We start from the raw sequence: 20,762 nt of genomic DNA on the forward strand, positions 1-20,762 counted from the left end.
CTGTAACTCACAAAATGAGTGTCCTCAAAGACAGTACTTACTAAACTAATTTCTATAGATAAATATGGTGATCTAGACAAGGTCCGTAATAGTATTATAGCGAGAGAGTCAACATCCTTAACTTGATAATATCTATGAAACCTACAGATAATACATTTACTTTTGTTTTACTACAAAAGTAGTGAATGCTTTTACTACTGAATGCTTTCTCCTTAAGATCAGAAACTAGACAAGGATGACTATGCTCACTACTTAGATTTAAAATTTTATGGGTATCTTGGTTAGTGCAATAAGGCTGGAAATAAAAAAATTATATGTATTTAAAAAAAAAAGATTATTCTCAGATGACATGAATATGTATGCAGAGAATCATAGGGATTATAGAGAAGAAACTACTAGAACTTATAACTGTGCTTAGCAAGGTCACAGGATTTAAAGTCAATATTAAGTATATTTCCATTTACTAGCAGTTAAAATATAAAATATGAATATTAAATATATTTACCAGAGAACCTCAAAACATGTAATAGAAATGATCTAAATTAAACACTATATATTTTTAAAATTTTTGCATCAAAAACACTAAACTATTAATAAGAGAAATTAAAGAAGACCTAAGTAGAAAGATGTACCATGTTCATGAATCTACACAGTTATGTAAAGCCATCAGTTTTTGGACAAATCCATCTATAGATTCTAAGCAATAAAAATTAAAAACCAGTAAGCTCTTTGTAGGAACTGACAAACTGATTCCAGAATTTATATGGAAATGCAAGAGACCTAAGATAGTCAAAATAATTTGGAAACAGTTAGAAGACATATCCTACTTAAGTTCAAGACATATACCTTCATGCATTCAGGATGCTATAACAAAAAGACCATAGACTGGATGGCTTATAAACAACAGAAACTTATTTCTCTCAGTTTTGGAAGCTGGGCAGCCCAAGACCAGCAAATTCTGTGTCTTTTGAGGACCTGCTTCCTAGTACAGACAACTGTCTTCTCCTTGTGTCCTCACATGGTCAAAGGGACTTTGAAGCCTCTCCTGTAAGGGCAGTAATCCCATCCATGAGAGTTCTGCCTTCATGACCTCATCACCTCCCAAAGGCTCACCTTCTAGTACCATCATATTGGGAATTAGGTTTCAACATATGAATTTTGGGGGGACACAAAACTTCAGTCTATAGCAACATACTAGAAAATGACCATAATAAAGATAGTGTAATGTTGTTTTACAGATAGACATAATGTATGCAATAGCAATAAAATCAGATTATAGTAAATTGATTTTTAACAAAGGTGACAAAGTAATTAAAAGATTATTTATAGTTTTTACACTAAATGATACTGAAAAAGCTAAACATCTATATGGGGAAAACGAAATGAGCATAGACCACTACCTTATAAGCAAAAACTAACTTGAGCTAGATCATTGACTAGGCAGCAAAGCAAATAATATAAAACTTCTAGAAGTAAACAGAAGAAAAGTCTTTGTGGCCTTGGGAAAGATATATTGTTTTTATATAGAACACACCAAAAAATGAAGACCACAAATAAATGCTAGATTTAATTAAAATTTGAATGTTTTGCTCTTGTAAAGATACGATTAAAAAAATAAAACAGTAGCCAGGCACAGTGGCTCACACCTGTAAACGCAGCACTTTGGGAGGCCGATATGGGTGGATCACCTGAGGTCAGGAGTTCAAGACCAGTCTGGCTAACATGGAGAAACCCCATTTGTACTAAAAATACAAAAATTTAGCTGGGCTTGGTGGCGCGGCTGTAATCCCAGCTACTCAGGAGGCTGAGGCAGGAGAATCGCTTGAACCTGGGAAGCAGAGGTTGTAGTGAGCCAAGATTGTGCCATTGCACTACAGCTTGGGAAACAAAGCGAAACTCTATCTCAAAAATAATAAATAAATAAATAAATAAATAAATAAATAAATAAATAAAATTTTAAAAATAAATAAAATGGTAAACCACAGACTGGAAGAAAATGTAGACATCTGACAAATGAGTCGTGTTTAAAATATACAAAGAATAATTTAATAATAATTTTTAAAACTCAGTTCAAACTTAGAAAATTATTTCAGCAGACATTTCATCAAAGAAGATAAATGAATAAATGATAAGAACATGCAAATGTTCAATATTACTAGTTATCAAGAAAATGAAAATTAAAAACCTTAAGGAGACACCAACATGTAGCCATTAGAATGGCTAAAAAAAAAAAAAAATAGACAGACAATACAATGTATTAAATTCTCTTATATTGCTCCTGGGAATGCAGATTAGTACAGAGTTTTGTAAAGTGTAGCAATAAAGGAACTGTTTTAAATCTAACCTAGATTTTCCAATGACCAAAATTAGAATAACTACTGGCAACTCTTTGTGAAGTTGTTAGTCCACATTATAAAATTTTGGGAGGGCTTATTTATAGAGTTGAAGTCTATATCACTCTTTCTGACAGTAAACTGCATATCATAGTATCTATTTGTTGAATATATTTCCTGTCTCTAAAGAAAACTTTATCAACTGATTTCAAGGCAAAGGTACATACCATGCCTAAAGCTGCAGACTAGATAGAAACTGAGCTACTTGATTCCTAATCCTGGCTGTATCCTTTGTGTCCCTGAAAAAGTAATACGAACAATCAGAGGTTTAATCCTTTACATTGCAGAGTAGTTCTAAGAAAAATTTTAAAATCTCTAAAATAATATTTTTATATTTTTTACATCTTGCTGAATAGTAAATGTCAGGCCTCTGAGCCCAAGCCAAGCCATCACATCCCCTGTGACTTGCACCTATATGCCCAGATGGCCTGAAGTAACTGAAGAATCACAAAAGAACTGAAAATGCCCTGCCCAACCTTAACTGATGACATTCCACCACAAAAGAAGTGAAAATGGCCAGTCCTTGCCTTAAGTGATGACATTACCTTGTGAAAGTCCTTTTCCTGGCTCATCCTGGCTCAAAAAGCTCCCCCACTGAGCACCTTGAGAACCCCACTCCTGCCCACCAGAGAACAAATCCCCTTTGACTGTAATTTTCCTTTACCTATCCAAATCCTATAAAACGGCCCCACCCTTATCTCCCTTCGCTCAGCCTCCCTGCACCCAGGTGACTAAAAAGCTTTATTGCTCACACAAAGCCTGTTTGGTGGTCTCTTCACAGGGACACGCATGACAATAAACACACAATACCAGCTTACTACATACTTTTCAATACTTTACTGGAAAAGGAAAGAAAGATATAAACTAAGAGAAAGAGAACAAGATCAATTCCATTGAAAAATTACCTTGAGATTGTTGCATGAATCATAAAAATCTACTAGTTTCCAATGGCACAAAATTACCACAAAATCTAATTTATTGCACAAAGCAGGGGAAGTAGAGAAGAAAGGGGAGGAAGTTAATTCTACATCTGTGTGTGCCCCCCATTGGCTTAAGCTGAAGCTGGGTAAAGATACTCAAGGCAGGAGACCCCTAATGCTGGTGTCAAAGCCTTTGTTAAATCGTGTTGAAGGCCCACCCACAGATGATCACTTTGCCTTATTTGATATGCAGATGTTGGTTTTGGAATTAAAAACAAAACCAAAAACAAACCAAGACTTATTTTTAAATGAAGAGACCTGCAGCTATGGTTAGAAAAGGTAGAAAATAGTCCTCTTAGTTAGCTAGTAACTTTAATAATTCCCAGGAGCACTAGTAATTATCAAAGCCAAGAATTGTTAACTCTCCCCTCAGTCCATTTACAAAACAGCATCCTATATAAATAAAAATATCTGTAAATAAAACCATAAAATACATTGGTTAATAATATGGCTATTAAAACACACACACACACACACACACACACACACACACACACACACACACATCTAAGGTCCTTGTTTTGTATTTTATAGATCATAAAGTCAATTCCTTCTCCTGAGATGAGGTGAAAAATTAGTATCATAAAGTACTTAAATATGCTGAATTCTATCCTATAGGAGAAAACAGAAATCCATTATTTTACTTTCATTTTGTTCTAAAATAAAATTCAGGCTAAAATTTTTTCCGCTACTTTATAGTAGCATGCTACTACTATATATATGCAGCATTTAACTCATACAGCTGCATGTACAAAAAAAGTCATTGAAAATGAGTGTAATCAAGCACCACTTTAAGAAGAAGAAATTTATTCCCAAGGTGATACATTTAACAATGATAATATAAGCAAAATTAAGGTGTTTTTTTTGCTTATAAACTGTCTGGCATATGCTTACATTTATCTTCTATTGATAATATGAAGTCTATTTTGTTGCCTCAAAAAAGGCAAGCTCAGTGGGAATTCTACATGTCATATTAAGGCTTTTATTTTCAAATAAAAATATTAGTTTTGATAAAAAGTTAAATATAAAAAGACTGTCACTGTGAAAGAGGATCTAAATTGACAAGCCATTCCAAGAGATGCACAATATATTTTTTACATAAACTCTAACTGCCAACAATGGATGTTTTTTAAGGAGGCAACCTTTTCTCTGAAAAGATCAATGCAGTATATGCTGCATTTAAGCATTTTCTGATTATCAGTTTGTCATTCATTTAGAGCACATCTAGAGAGTGTGAGGATCAAATAGATGGGAAATGACCCTGCTGACTGAGAGCACTGCATGCTTGCTTAACTGCAATCCATAGCATTGGGCAGAATCTTAGAATACATGTAGAAGGTGGAATGGGACGAGAAACCTCCAGGCAAGAAGACAGTGAGTCATTTATATAGCTGATTAGCTGGTAGTCCATCATGATTTACAATAAGTACTCTCCTATACAACTACTGCAGCCTTAAATTTTCCAGCAAACCCAACCCAGCAGATAGTTTTTTCTCAAATAAGAGACTGTGTATAGGTAAGTGGAAAACTTCTTTCAAGGTGAAACAGTGATCTCCATCTGTTCATCCCTGGGGAAAAATTTTATATTTTTGTCAGCAGAAGCAATGAACTGGAAAAGTGTGACAATAAATTGGGGCTTACGCCACCTTTGATGACAACAATTTGTGTTCATTTGTTCCTCTGTCAAACTGAGTTCAATTAAAGAACTACAGGGTATAAAACTGAATCTTTAGGAATAGGTAGCAGATTTCAAAAATCTTAAAATTTATTTTTCTTAACCAAAAATTTTAAATTTTCTTCCATGTTCTTCAATATCAGATGTGTGTAGTGTACATTTCCTTCCCCCTTCTCTATTTCCTTATCTCCCTACCTACTTTGACCATGGCATCTTATGGCTCATTTATACTTCTTGCTGTTTCTTTCCATTGTATTTGTTCATTCAATTATCTCTCATGTGGCCTCACTCAAATATAAGCAGGCCTTCAATGTAAATATTTTTATTAAGATGATTTTAGCTACAAATGATAACTTTAAAATTTATTATAAAAATAGTCCTTCTGTATTGTGAATTTGACTCAGCAATTAATACTCTTCTGTTAAAATAATCTATTAAGAAAGAAAATGCTTAAACAAGTTAATCCATACTTAAAATTAATTTTTAATGAGGTAATTCAATGGGGTAAAGGAATATTATTTTAATGAATGACACTGAAACAACTGGATATCCATATGGGGGAGAAAAATCCTTAACCCATACCTCACACCAAATACAAAAATCAATTTGAGTTGAATCATAGACTTCAGCATAAAAGCTAAATCTATAAAGCTTCTAGAAGAAAACGTTCCTTACCCAGGAGTAGGCAGACATAGAACACAAAAAGAAGAATCATAAAAGAATACATTAATAATAAATTATGCTTAGTCAAAATTTAAAACTTTACTGCTTATTAAACAACCATTAATAAAATTAATAGGTATGCTACAAATTGGGATAAAGTATTAAGAAATACACCTCACAAAGGATTTATAGTCAGAATATATAAGGAGCTCTCTATATTGTATCTATATAGTAATCATGCTAGATATACTTTATGGCATAACATGTAGTAATAAAATATGTTTTGTTACTATAAATTAATAAAAAGACAATTCAACAAAAATAGGTAAAAGATTTTAACAAATGACAATGAGATAACACACACACACAAACACACACTACTGTCATAAATTTAAAAATCTGACAAAATCGAATGTAGATGAGAATATGGTGCAACTGGAACTCTCACACATTTGGTGGAAGCATAAATGATACAGTGCCTTTGGAAAAGACTTTGGCAATTGATTATAGTGAATCCATCTTGTGACCTAGCAATTCTGTTCCCAGGAATTTTACTAAGAAAAAAGAAAACATCTGTCCATATAAAGGGCTATACAATAAAATAATTTATGTACCTCTGCCTGCAAGTACTATTAACTCTATATATTTATTCTTTCATTTATTCCACAAATATTTACTGAGAATCTCCTATGGTCAAATTACTTTGCTGGCAACAGATAAAGAAATGTAAATCATGGTCTTGCAGATCATGGAGCTCACAATCTAATTAACAAGAAGAGGTTTACATATATGAAAATATTAATATAAAGCAGCATGTCATCCAGTATCAAATAAATGATCCCAAAAAAACAAAATGGCAAAGAATAAAAAGTGATTATCTAGGACATTTCTAAGAGTGTCAAAGATCTGCTAGATTTATTCCCTTTCCTTTACCTCTCCACACAAAACATCAAGCAATAATCTTTAAAAGCACCTCATTTTAATTTAAAATCCCACAATTTTTGAGACGAAAAGGACCTCAGGAATCATCTGTTCTTGCCTTTTTTTTGCAGATAGGAAAATTAAACTTCAGTGAGATTCCATGATTAGAATGAAATGTTACATCCCTGTGTAGTTTGACATAACATTGATGGGAAACTATAGACAAGGTGTGACAGATAACTTCTCTAGTTTTCTGAATTTTTATCTAATATGCACATTGAAGGAAAATCTGGAAGAGAAATAGGGCAGGGATAAGGGAGTTGATGATACATTTGATTTGGGATAGGTGATTTGAGTTATTTGTATGCCATCCAGGAGAAGGCATCTCAGAAGCAGATCAACTCATGGCTAAATGGTAGCCATGTTCAATGGGTGCTTTTATGTCAGACACTGTACTAAGCACTTTGCACAACACTGTCTCATGTAGCCTTCTCAACAGCTTTTTGTGATAAATATTATTACTGCCCTTTCTCATGAGGAAATTGAGGCTCAGGGAATGAAACAACTTGTTGACATTCACAGAGATGTTAAATATTTGAGTCAGGATTTCAATCCATTTCTTTCTGGACCCAGGCCATCATTATTCTCACTGTAAGTTTTCCCTTTAGAAAGCTCAATGTTCCAACTTCCAGCTTAAAGGTGGTTGGCATCATCTAATGTGGTATCCTAAAATTTCTCCTAATTGAAGTACTATAATGACAAGGAGGAAGACAAAATAAAGCATAATATGATAATGTCACAATCAATAATTCAAAAATATGCATACAATCTCTATTATAAACGGTGACATACTGAAATAAAAATTATAATTGGCTGCTCATCATTTTATTAAGCCAAAAAAGAATAGTTAGTATACACGTTTGTTGGCTCTGTTTCAGGAATTTGAAATTTCCACCAATCAGAATATTGAACAGGGATCTTTTTACTGTATGACTGCCTTTGCATATACCATGAACTCATGTGTTCACCTGTATCTGCATCAAATCAGAAATTGCACTTCCAAAAAAAAAAAAAAAAAGAAAGAAAGAAAAGTAAAATAAAAACTACACAGAAAGAAGAAGGAAGCCCAAGGAGGATATTTTAAACTAAATGTGTGGTATCAAATTAAAGTACTTTAAGTAGAATTGGGCAAAGAAAGAGACCTGTTAGAATGCATAATTGAGATTGGATTGTTTTAAATCATTTTCTTCAAGTAAGACAAGAAATAGATAAATGCATACATATGCATACATATAAGGATTATGGCCATGTATTTCAGATGTTCTGAATATCAGAGAGCCAAACAATGGAGTTCTATTGCATTTCCATCTCAGGTGAGATGAGCCATAGAGGATAAAGGCTGACCTCTGAAACAAAACTAAGAGTCATACCCACTTGGAATGGGTATGGAAGACATACCCACTTACACACCATTCATCTATAGAACTGTGGAGAGATTTTACCAGCACCTAGGTGGGCAGAGAGGGAAAAAGGCAATGTGCAAACTAGCATGTGACAATCTGTAAATTCAGGATAGATTTCACTTGAATGCTTTTTGAGATACTGGAAAACAGTACAGTTCAAGGAAGTTTCTAATTAAACTCAGAAAAAAATGATCTCTAAAAAGATCTAAAAAGTTTTGGAAAAACAACTTTTATCTTAATACGATGCTAAATGTTATAATCTCTAGGTAACATGAGCAGATATGCCTAATGCATAGGTAGAGATAAAAGACTTTCTTTTAAGATGAAAACAGTGATACTGGAAAAAATTACAGGGAAATTAAAAGCAAAATGCTGCATTGAAAGTCATGGAAACAAAACAGATTGTAGGAGATTGAATCAAATACATGAAAGACAAGCAAGCTCTCTTTAAAGGTAAGGAGAAAATTATTGACTATCAAATGATTAGATTGAAATAATAGAAATATGGGCTAGATAATTTATGCCAAAATTATAGGTATTTCTGAAAATGAGACTGGAACAATGGAATAGAAACAATAAGATGTTTAATAGAGAAAACTCTTAGTGATAATTAGAGATCTAAATATACAGATTCAAATAATTCATAAAGTTTCAGAAAATATCAAAGGAAAAGCATGCATATCAATATACATCTTGACAATTTTTAAAATATAAGAATAAATAAAAAAGGTAATTTCCAACAAAATAATATTGAAGTTTTTCACAGACTTCTCTGCAACTCTAGATTTTATACAAAAATGGTACCAGATTTACAGTGTTTAAAGTAAAAGGATGAAATTAGATTGGATACTTCAAAATAGCAACACTGAGAAAAAGAATTGAGTGTAAGTAGTTTATTTGGGAGACAATCCCAAAAACAACAACAATAAGTAGTAGAGAATTGAGATGGAAAGGTGGTGTTTGCCTTATCAAGCAAACTTTCTCCGCAGGTTATTATAGGCCAGTCGTTCCAGGGTATACTGAAGTGGTGTAAAACATGCACTTCACAGGTGTACCACTTTATTAGTCCATTCTCACACTGCTATAAAGAACTACTTGAGTCTGGGGAACTTATGAAGAAAAGTGGTATAATTGACTCACAGTTCTGCAAGTTGAACAGGAGGAACAGCTGGGGAGGTCTCTGGAAACTTATAATCATGGTAGAAGGTGAAGGGGAAGCAAGGCACAAATTTACATGGCCAGCAGGAGAGAGAGAGAGAAAGAGAGAGAGAGAGAGCAAAGGGGGAAGTGTTAGTAAAGGGGTTACAGGCCCCATGCAAGTCCAAAATCCCAGCAGGGCAGTCATTAAATTGTAAAGCTCCAAAATAATCTCCTTTGACTCTGTCTTGCATCCAGGTCACATTGATACAAAGGGTGGGCTCCCAAGGCCTTGGGCAGCTCTACCCCTGTGTCTCTGCAGGGTACAGCCCCTTCCCAGCTTCTTTCATGGGCTGGTGTTGAGTGCCTGTGACTCTTATGGGCACATAGTGCAAGCTGTCAGTGGATCCACCATTTTGGGTTCTGGAAGACAGTGGCCCTCTTCTCACAACTCCACTAGGCAGTGCTCCAGTGGGGACTCGTGTGAGGGCTCAAACCCCACATTTCCCCTCTGCATTTCTCTAGTAGATGTTTTCTATTAGGGCTCTGCCCCTGCAGCAGAGGGGATATCCTTGGCATTTCCTGCCTGGATATCCAGGCGTTTCCATATATTCTCTCAAATCTAGGTGGAGGCTTCCAAACCTAAACTCTTGCCTTCTACATACCCATAGGCTGAACACCACATGGAAATGGCCAAGGCTTATGGCTTGCACCCTCTGGAACAGTGGCCTGAGATGTATCCGGGGCCCTTTTAGCCATGACTAGACCTGGAGTGGCTGGGATACAGGGCACCATGTCCTCAGGCTACATAGAGGAGCAGGGCCTTAGGTCAGCCCACAGAACCAATTTTCCCTCCTAGACCTTCAGGCCTATGATGGGAGAGGCTGTTACAAAGATCTCTGAAATGCCTTGGGCAGATTTTCCCCATTAACTTGGCTGTTAACAGTCAGCTCCTCCTTACTTATGCATATTTCCATAGACAGCTCGAATTGCTTCCTAGAAAATGGCTTTTTCTATTCTACCACATCTCTAGTCTGCAAATTTTCTAAATTTTTATGCTACATTTCCCTGTTAAATATAAGTTCTAGTTTCATGTCATTTCTTTGTCTATGTAGGTGAGCATAGGCAGCCAGGCCACATTTTGAATGCTTTGCTGCTTAGAAATTTCTTCTGCCAGATACCTTAAATCATCATGCTCGAGTTCAAAGTTCCACAGATCTCTTGGGCAAGGGCACAATGTGGTTAGTCTCTCAGAGTGACCCTTACTTCAGTTTCCAATAAGTTTCTCATCTCCATCTGAGAACACCTCAGCCTGGACTTCATTGTCCATATCACTATCAGCATTTCGGTGACAACCATTTAAGAAGTCTTTAGGAAGTTTCGAAATTTCCCTCATCCTCCTGTCTTCTGAGCCCTCCAAACTACTCCAACCTCTGCCCTTTACCCAGTTTCAAGGTTGCTTCCACATTTTTCAGGTATCTTTATAGCAATGCTTCACTTATCTGGTACCAATAATTTTCTGTATTAGTTCATTGTCACACTGCTATAAAGGCATAACTGTGACTGGGTAATTTAAGAAGAGAAGAGGTTTAATTGACTCACAGTTCTATAGACTATACAGGAGACATGGCTAGGGAGGCATCGGGAAATTTACAATAATGGCAGCAGTTGAAGGGGAAACAAGGCACATCTTCACCTGGCCAGCAGGAGACAGACAGACAGAGAGAGAGAGAGAGAGAGAGAGAGAGAGAGAGAGAATGAAGGGGAAAGTGCTACAAATTTCAAACAACCAGATCTTGTGAGAATTCTGTCATGAGACAGCACTACAGGGATGGTGCCTAAGCCATTAGAAACCACCCCATAATCCAATCACCTTCCAACAGGCTCCACTTCCAACACTTGGGATCACAATTCAACATGAGCTTTGGGTGGGGGCACACAGCCAAACCATATCACCTGCCTAAGAGAAAAGGAGACTGAGGTAGATAAAACCAACTCCTAGCACTCATTGGTGGAGGGTTGCTTCTGTGCAGTGTTACTTTCAAAGAACTTCCCACTTGTTACATACACTGGCATAGTGAGCACGGTGAGCTCTCACAACCAGAGAAGTTCCTCATGCAAAGAGCTGCAGATGCTGACAGCTACAATCCTGGTTGATGTGCCAGAAATGTAATTGCTGAAGGGATATGGGTGGGCATCAACAGCAGCTAATGCAAAGTCAAGAATTTTAGAGTCACTGAAATTGTCTCTTACATTTAAAGATCGCAGGACATGTCCAAATAGTCAAAAGTTCAGAAAACACATCTTTTAATACAGTACTTGAAGGACTTTGTGGTATAAAGAACCGCAATACTGTCCCTTGAAGCTTTCAACAAGTAGTTCTTCTACCTTATTCACAGAAGGAACATTTCTAAACCTTTCCTGTTTTTCTAAATAATACTAATGAAGTTTCAATAAACTTCAATAAACTTTTGGCCTGTGTTAGACTGTTCTAAGCACTTGACATTTATGATCTCATTTCATTCGCTGAACAACTCTTTGAAGCAAACACTATTATTATCCATATTTCATAGATGATGAAAGCAAAGCAAAGTATAGGTAAGTAAGTTTCCGTGTTCTCTCATTAGTAAATAGCAGAGATAGGGTATACAGTCTTTGTACCTTGAAATGTGCTCGTTTCAAAATAATGGCCTGTTCAATTCTAAGAGCAAATAAATTTCATCAGGATGCAGTGTCATCAAAGCAGGCACCATGTCTCTCGAGTTCACTGTTACTTCCTCAAGGTCTGGCAGAAAGCCTGGCATAGATTAGAACCTTCATATGTATTTGTCAAAAATCGATTTTCATTGTAACCTGTATTTCCCACCAATACAAAGAATACTATTGGAAATAAGAAATTCTTCCAGAAAAGACTTTTGTTTTCAGACGGTATACCACCACATTGCAAGTTCTAATTAATGTTAAAAGACTATACTAAAAGGAAAGTAAAATAAAACTATGTGAGAAAACAAATCTAGAAAAAAAAGAAAAAAAAAAAAACAACTAAGTCTTAGTGTTGGTGAAATACAGTAACTTTGTAATTTAATTGTGTTTTCCTCAGTGGGTGTCAGAGAGGATTCTGTGCACAATAGAACTGAGAAATTCAGAGGTTCTTTGCAGAGCAATGAAAAAAACTGGTGATCTAATTGTCTTTGATTTAGACTTTTGAATTACAATTAGGTGTACCTGTTGTAGTTTTGGATCCTAGAGGCCGCAGCTCATAACAACAAATCCAGAAAGCCAAAGCAAAGTATAACTGAGTATCTTCGTGTGCACCTGCAGTGGCAAACAAAATCCAAATTTTGGGGGTTTACCATTATTGGGTATCCAGGATATTTGATTTAAATAATCTTGTTTGGGTTTAGTCAGGATTTATTGTTTTTAGAATGTGAATAGTGCCAATACCAAATTTGTTTAAAGGATTTACGTAAGTCTTTCTCAAAGTATCTTTCCTCCTTATATATTGATTCTTAGCTGGCCTGGAACTGAACTTCATTGCACTGAACTGAGGATTGGTTTCACTTGGCCTCCAAGAAGAATGCCAGCATGTAAATCATCTTTTGTATTTAATAAAGTCTATAACTCCCATAATGCTAGAAATTACAATTTTAGCACTAATCCTTAGTTATCAACACTAATATGACTGATACGATATTTTTACATTGTAATGATCCTTTTAGGTGGTATCAGAGAGAAGGTAATTAGACAGTTTCATTCCCATTGCCGACCTCTCCAGGAATCGTGATGTTTGTCCTCAAGGTAATGGGTCATCAAAATTACACAAGCTGCAAGTTGTTCTGTGTGTGTTTTTACATCCATCTTTGTAGGGGGGAACTTTTCACCAAATTTAAATGTGAATTAGCATAATTCATGCTGTCTGAGACTATACTAATAAAAATTACCATAAATTGTAAATGTGATCATCCTATGAACTTTACATCACCAAAGAGATATGAACAAATGGAGACAAAACAAAATAATATGATAATTGGAAATGAAACACATGAGAAACAACGGAAAGCAGTATCAATCAGAGACCAGATGTATTATTTCCAGAAGAAAAAAATTTACAGAATGAAAAATTATTCTAACATTTTAATAGTGATAGGACTAAAGGGAAGTCAAAAAGAGTAAATCACTGTAAATATTAAAGAAAGATTTAGACATAAACAGACACTTTTCAAAAGAAAACATATATGTGGCTGACAACGATATTTAAAAAGCTCAATATCACTGATCACTAGAGAAATGCAAATCAAAACCACAATGAGACACCATCTCACACCAGTCAGAGTGGCTACTATTAAAAAGTCAAAAAATAACATACTGTTGAAGTTGTGGAGAACAGAGAACCCTTACAAACATTCCCTGTTCATGGGAGTGTAAATTTGTTCAACCATTGTGAAAAACAATGACAATTCCTCCAAAAGCTAAAAACGAAACTACCATTCCACCCAGCATTCCCATTACTGAGTATATATCCAAAATAACATAAATCATTCTACTATAAAGAAACATGCACACCTATATTCACTGCAGAACTATTCACAATAGGAAAGATGTGATATCAACCTAAATGCCCATCATCAGTAGACTAGATAAAGAAAATGTAGTACTTATACACAATGGAATACTATGCAGTCATAAAAAAGAACAAGATCATGTCCTTTGCAGGAACATGGATGGAGCTGAAGGCCATCTTCATTAGCAAACTGATGCAGGAACAAAAACTAAATAGGACATGTTCTCACTTACAAGTGGGAGCTAAATGATGAGAACACATACACACAATGAGGGAAACAACAAACACTGGGACTTAGCAGAACGTGGAGGGTGGGAGAAGGGAGAGGATCAGAAAAAAATAACTGTTGGTTAACAGGCTTAGTGCTTGGGTGATAAAATAATGTGTACAGCAAATCCCCATGACACAATTTTACCTATGTAGCAAATCTGCACATGTACCCTTGAACCTAATAGAGAAGAGGATAGGAGAGGAGAGGAGAGGAGAGGAGAGGAGAGGAGAGGAGAGGAGAGGAGAGGAGAGGAGAGGAGAGGAGAGGAGGGGAGAGAAGGGAAGAGAAGAGAAAAGAAGAGAAGAGAGCTCTAATTCCTGTCCCTGGTTCTATTCCAAACGTGGTGAAACCTTGCCATGGTTCAATTCTTTTTTTTTTTTTTTTTTGAAAGGGCTGTGTATATGGTGAGGAGCTTTTGTTTATTACTCTACTAGAAAGTAAAGACTTTCACTACATTTATTAGAAAGTTAATGATCATTGCCTGCAATAGAATTGTCATTTTCTCTCTTAAGTTACATTCCCATCCACCGTTCTGGAGAGCTGAAACAGCGGAGGATCCACTCTCAGCTTTTTGAGGTCCCACCCTTCTTCCCCCAGCACCCCTTCTACACCACCCTGTGGTGATGAGATCAGGTGTTCTGGGACCTGTCAAACTTAGCTATTTCTCTTAATCTTTCAAGACCCAAACTTCTAAAATTTCTATTTTTTTCCTCACTTTGAATACTTTTTACTATGCAACAAGGCAGGATGAGCATGGAGATGCTTTTCTTAAGAACTTTTACACATTCTTGACAAATATGGAGTGGAAAGCCTACATTAGTTCTGACCTAGATATTTGAACAAGCTTCTTTTTTTCTGTTTTTCTAGTTGGGTGGTATGATAAGATCTTAGGCTTTTCTGTGAGCTTTCCACATAGAAAAGGACAGAATAAGCCATTTGGCCTATATTTGTATTAGGGTTACGGCTGTTTCTAGCAATTTAAAAGATTTTTTGCCTGAGATTAGGCCTCTCTCCTTGGGTTCCACATAATCGTTTGGAACCAAGCCATTGTCCTCTGTACATCTGGTTTTTTTTTTTTTTTTTTTTTTTTTCAGCTCTACTACCTTGCTGAATGAACTGGCAACAAAATTGAGGTATTTCTTAGACCTTTACTCAATAGAATCTTTAAAATTTTTTTTTACTTTTTATAGGTACATAGTAGGTGTATATTTCAATAACATCTTAAAGTCATCTTTTTGTTATGTAACAGTATTTCAGCAAATTAAGCAAGAATAATGCACAGGAAGCATTCAAAGACAAAATCCCGAGTGGAAAGCCAATTTCCAACATTGGGAGAAATATCTAGAGTTTCTGTTAACAAATGACAGGCCCAGTGAACCCCATTTACAGTCTATGGGAACAAGCTCTCATTGGCTAAAATAAGGCTGTGTTTGGGGATGAGGGCACAAGGAAGATTCAAATAGCAAGAAGGCAAAGCCTACAGAATGGGAGAAAATTTTTGCAATCTACCCATCTGACAAAAGGCTAATATCCAGAATCTACAGAGAACTCAAACAAATTTACAAGAAAAAAACAAAACAACCCCATCAAAATGTGGGCAAAGGATATGAACAGGCACTTCTCAAAAGAAGACATCTATGCGGCCAACAGACACATGAAAAAATGCTCATCATCACTGATCATCAGAGAAATGCAAATCAAAACCACAATGAGATAACATATCATTCAGTTAGAATGGCAATCATTAAACAGTCAGGAACCAACAGATGCTGGAGAGGATGTGGAGAAATAGGAATGCTTTTACACTGTCCATGGGAGTGTAAATTAGTTCAATCATTGTGGAAGACAGTGTGGCGATTTCTCAAGGATCTACAACTAGAATTACCATTTGATCCAGCAACCCCATTACTGGGTATGTACCCAAAGGATTATAAATCATTCTACTATAAAGACACATGCACACATATGTTTATTGTTGCACTATTCACAACAGCAAAGACTTGGAGCCAACACAAACATCCATCAATGATAGACTGGATTAAGAAAATGTGGCACATATACACCATGGAACACTATGCAGTCATTAAAAAGGATGAGTTCGTGTCCTTTGCAGGGACATGGATGAAGCTGGAAACCATCATTCTCAGAAAACTATCACAAGGACAGAAAATCAAACACCGCATATTCTCACTCACAGGTGAGAGCTGAACAACAAGATCACTTGGACACAGGACTGGGAACATCACACAACAGGGCCTGTCGGGGGGGTTAGGGGGCTAGGGGAGGGATAGCATTAGGAGATACGCCTAATGTAAATGATGAATTGAGTTGATGGGTGCAGCAAATCAACATGGCACATGTACATCGATGTATCAAACTTGCACATTGTGGACATGTACCCTAGCACATGTACCGTAGAACTTACAGAATAATAATAATAATAATAATAATAATAATAATAATAATAATAATAATAAAAGAAAGCAAAGTTTAAATCAAGCAGAGCTTCAGAGGCTTAATTTGATTTTTAGTTTATTGGTGTCAAGCATTGGCAGATGGTACTACATTGGCTGCTCTGATATTCCTCACTGTTAACTTATTTTGAACAACTGCATCTAGGTTAAGAAAGTCCACCAACCTGGGCAGCATATTAGACCCCGTCTCTATAAAAAATTTAAAAATTAATCACGCATTGTGGTGTGTGCCTCTGGTTTCTGTTACTCAGGAAGCTGAGATGAGAGGATCAATTGAGCCTAGAAATTCCGGGCTGAACTGAGCTATGATCATGCCCACTACACTCCAGTCTGGGTGACAGAGTGAGATCTTGTGTCTAAGGAAAAGAAAAGAAAAGAAGAGGGGAGGGGGGAGGGAAGGGAAGGGAAGTGAAGGAAACAAAGGGACGGGGAAGGGGAAGGGAAGAAAAATTCGTGATAGGGTTGTTCTCTGAGGGCTAATATGTTTTGTTTCAAGTCTTTCTGTGGTGTTCCCTCCAGGTGCTCTTAAGTTGGCTGTGAATTCTTCACTGCATGTCTTGGTCTGTGAAAATTTGACCCTCCAAGATTTTCTTATACTTCATTAAAATAGTCTCTACTTTTGAAATACCTGACTCAGTGTACAACATTTCATCAGATGTGTTCATCAGATGGGGGAGGGAGACAGATACTGGGAAATGCACGAGAAATAAAAAGTAAAATCTGTAAGCCTCAAGGACTTGTCTCTGAAGCAGGAAACCTCTGTTCTCCAGGCACTTTCAGTAAAGCTTTCTAATTATCACCAAATAGCAATATTCCTCTATACTTAAAAACGCTCTGTATTATATTTTGAAATTCAGTCTCAGAGTCACTGGGAGAGATAAAAATGTAAGGCTTCCCTGTGGTATGCTCAGGAAATATGGGTCGTGTTCTGCCAGGTGACCATCTCTTTTTTTTTTTTTTAACTCACTCTGTTCTCTGCTCTTGTAAGTGAACAATGTGGTAAAGTAGGAAATAAAAACTAAAAAATATCACTGGATCAATTCTAAGGGATCTAGAATACAATTGAGGCTGCCAGTAAATAGCCATCTAAACTTGGAGCATTTGTAATACCCATAAGCCAAAGTTTGTTTAATCTACAAAACAAGACTAAGTACTTGTAAAAATCGAATCGAAAAACATAATAATTTAAGCATTTGTAAAATATCTGTATATTAAAAGTGATAAAAGAGTCACACAGTTCTTCTGATTTAAGAAATTACAATCAGGTTATTTTAGTGGACATATTTATCCATGACTATAAAATTTTAATCTATTTACTGGTTTGGTTTATAAGGATTGAGAAAATATGGCCATGCTTAGGAAAATAAATGTGTTGATATGTTACAACCCATTTTATCTTGCAGTAATATATTCAAGGTCAGCCAACAGCTATATGCAGAGGGGTTTTGTTTGTTTTACTTATATCAATAAATAAATATCCATGAGGAAAAATATTATCAAATATTAATAAGTATGGATGTTGAATAATATTCAGCATTTTAAAAAAGGTTATAGGCAAAAGAACAATGTCAAGGCTAATTATTTGTGGCTGACACAAAAGGATTAGAGTATAAAAGTAATGCCTGTAAAGAAGCCTAAAATATTCATTCAGTTACTCAAAAGAAACATGATGTTGGAACAGGAAGAGGTTAAATTCATTCATTTAATGAAGTATAAGATTAATGGCTCAAGAATTAAATAAATATAATAATCTAAAAATATGACATTATATTTAAAAGCACATTAAAAATGTAAGATTAACCACATAGTTACTTCTGCTTCCTTCTAAAATCTCACAAAATGACACTAGAATGATTATTTAAAGAGGCAAATTAAAAGAAAAAAGAACAAGCTAGGATGTGACATCAGTAAAAGTTTGAAACCTATAAAGCACAAGGCAAAAGCAGCAACTGACTTGATGAACTGGAGGGAAAACAAAGCTAAGTTCACAGGATTCAGGTATGAAGGTGAAAATCAGCATAGTAGTTACCCCTGTGCAGAGCTGATTGACAAGCAAGGGATGAAAGAACTTTCTAGAGTATGAATATATTCTATATTTTACAGTAATGGTTATATAAATGTTTGGGTTTTTCAAAACTAACTTGACTGCTTAAAATCTATGTATTTTCTTAACTATAAATTTTATTGCAATGAAAAAAAAACTATATCTTGTACTGCTTGCCTTTTTCTCTCATCTCTAAAACAACCTGGAATAAAGCATTGTGCATTCAAAAAAGAGAATTGGTAATTACTTTTCTGCAAAATTTTCATCACATTTTTATTGAAAATCTACAAGTAATAGCCTCAGAGAGTCTATTACACATTCGGCATCAAGAATAGGATATTATAATGCTGTAAAATGTAGCAGGCAAAAAAGAAAAGGTGTTCTTGAAAACTATATATGATAAAATTAAAAGTAAGCAAATAAATCTTAAGGAGGTAATTTATCAAATAAATAATTAAAGAGTATACAGAAAATAATTAATGGAAAATAAATAGCTTAAACTCAACCTTGAAGTATTGGAAAATATAACTAGTACATACTGTGTACTTTCTATATATCAAAAACATAATTAGGTGTCACCCATGTTATATTATTTAATTATAGCAATGACCCCATAAGAGAAAGAATATAAAAATAGGCCTGCATAAGTCACATTGCAAGTAAGCTGGTAAAGTGAAGAAGGTAGTACAGCTGAATAATTCTACTAAAATTTATCATTCCAAATTCAGCCTTTTACCAATATTAAAAGTTATTTTAGGTGATACCATCTCCTACCCAGAGAAAACCCTGAGCTCTTCTAGATGAGGAAAGGAATCTCAGATGAAAGTTGAGGACACTTTTTTTTTTTTTTTTTTTTTTGATAAGTATAGGAGGGAACACTTGATCTGAAAAACTTCAGCTCTGTCAGTATGACCTTATTTTGGAATCACAAGCTGTTGAGACACTGTGAGCTGTATAGCATATATGGAAAATAAAGTGACCAGATTGTAGAGATGCCTAAATACCAGACTAAGGGAAGCATTATCCTATAGTTACTTTAAAGTTACTTAAATAATCAAATTCTAATGCACACCAAAACTTTTCAAATTACCAAATATTTTGTAAATGTGAATGTTTGAGAACAGATATTTTTTAATGGCTCACCTTTGAAATCAATTGATACAAACGAGTTACTGAATAATGTACAACCAAGTTCTCACAAGAGGTTAAATTTTAAGTAATCAATACAAATTCACTAGGATAGATTTTAAAAATAAAAGCTTTAAAACTACCAAAAGCAAGTGACTCCAATTATCCAGGAATGTAGTTTGGTGGTCTTTTCTGAGGATTTTTTGAAAATATGTAGTATATCTTAACATATCATAAGCAATAAGCTAGCGACTTCGAGTGTAGGAAATACTAAACCAAATAAAGATGTATAAATATGTGCACCAATAAACATGTACAAAAATGTTCATAGTGGTATTGTTAATAGTAATGTGATACCAGAACAATCTAAAGGTGAATAATAATAGAAAAAAAACAACACATTGTAGTATATTTATATAATGAAATGCTATAAAGTAATGAAAATAATCAAACTAATGCCACATTTTATATGGAAGAGTGTCATTGAAATAATGTTGAATGAAAGAAGCCAGACATAACAGTGAATGCTACGAAATGGAGATTCATTGTAAAAATTCACATTCTATAAAAAGACACCTGGTACTTTGGCCTTTGATTAAAGACAAACAAATATTATAAACAGGCACAAATGAGGTGATATGCCCAACATCTTTCAAATTGTATAATATATTGTGAGCAATTTCCTGTGTGATGTAGTCAAGGCCTAAAAAAATAAATGAGAGAGTCTACAAAATGCAGTGATAGAGCAAATTCTTACAAGCAGTTAGATTCTCTCATAACCTGAAATTGATTAATACAACATAGGCATTATCTTAGGTCATATTTTGGAAGAAATAGCTTTCCCATTGAGCTCACAAAGTAAAATCTACACATCCATACATTTTATCAAATGAATTACATATCAGTTCAAAATATCTGGTCACCAATAATGTACCTACTTTATGCTACTTTTGGATATCCACAATCTATACCAATATTTTTGGAAGTTTATATTATATCCATTCTAGAAAGATATTTTCAAAAAAAATGCTGCTTATAAACAATTCTTCAAT

This window comes from Macaca nemestrina, chromosome 6 (genome assembly GCF_043159975.1).
Source record: "Macaca nemestrina isolate mMacNem1 chromosome 6, mMacNem.hap1, whole genome shotgun sequence".
In the NCBI taxonomy this organism is placed as follows: domain Eukaryota; kingdom Metazoa; phylum Chordata; class Mammalia; order Primates; family Cercopithecidae; genus Macaca; species Macaca nemestrina.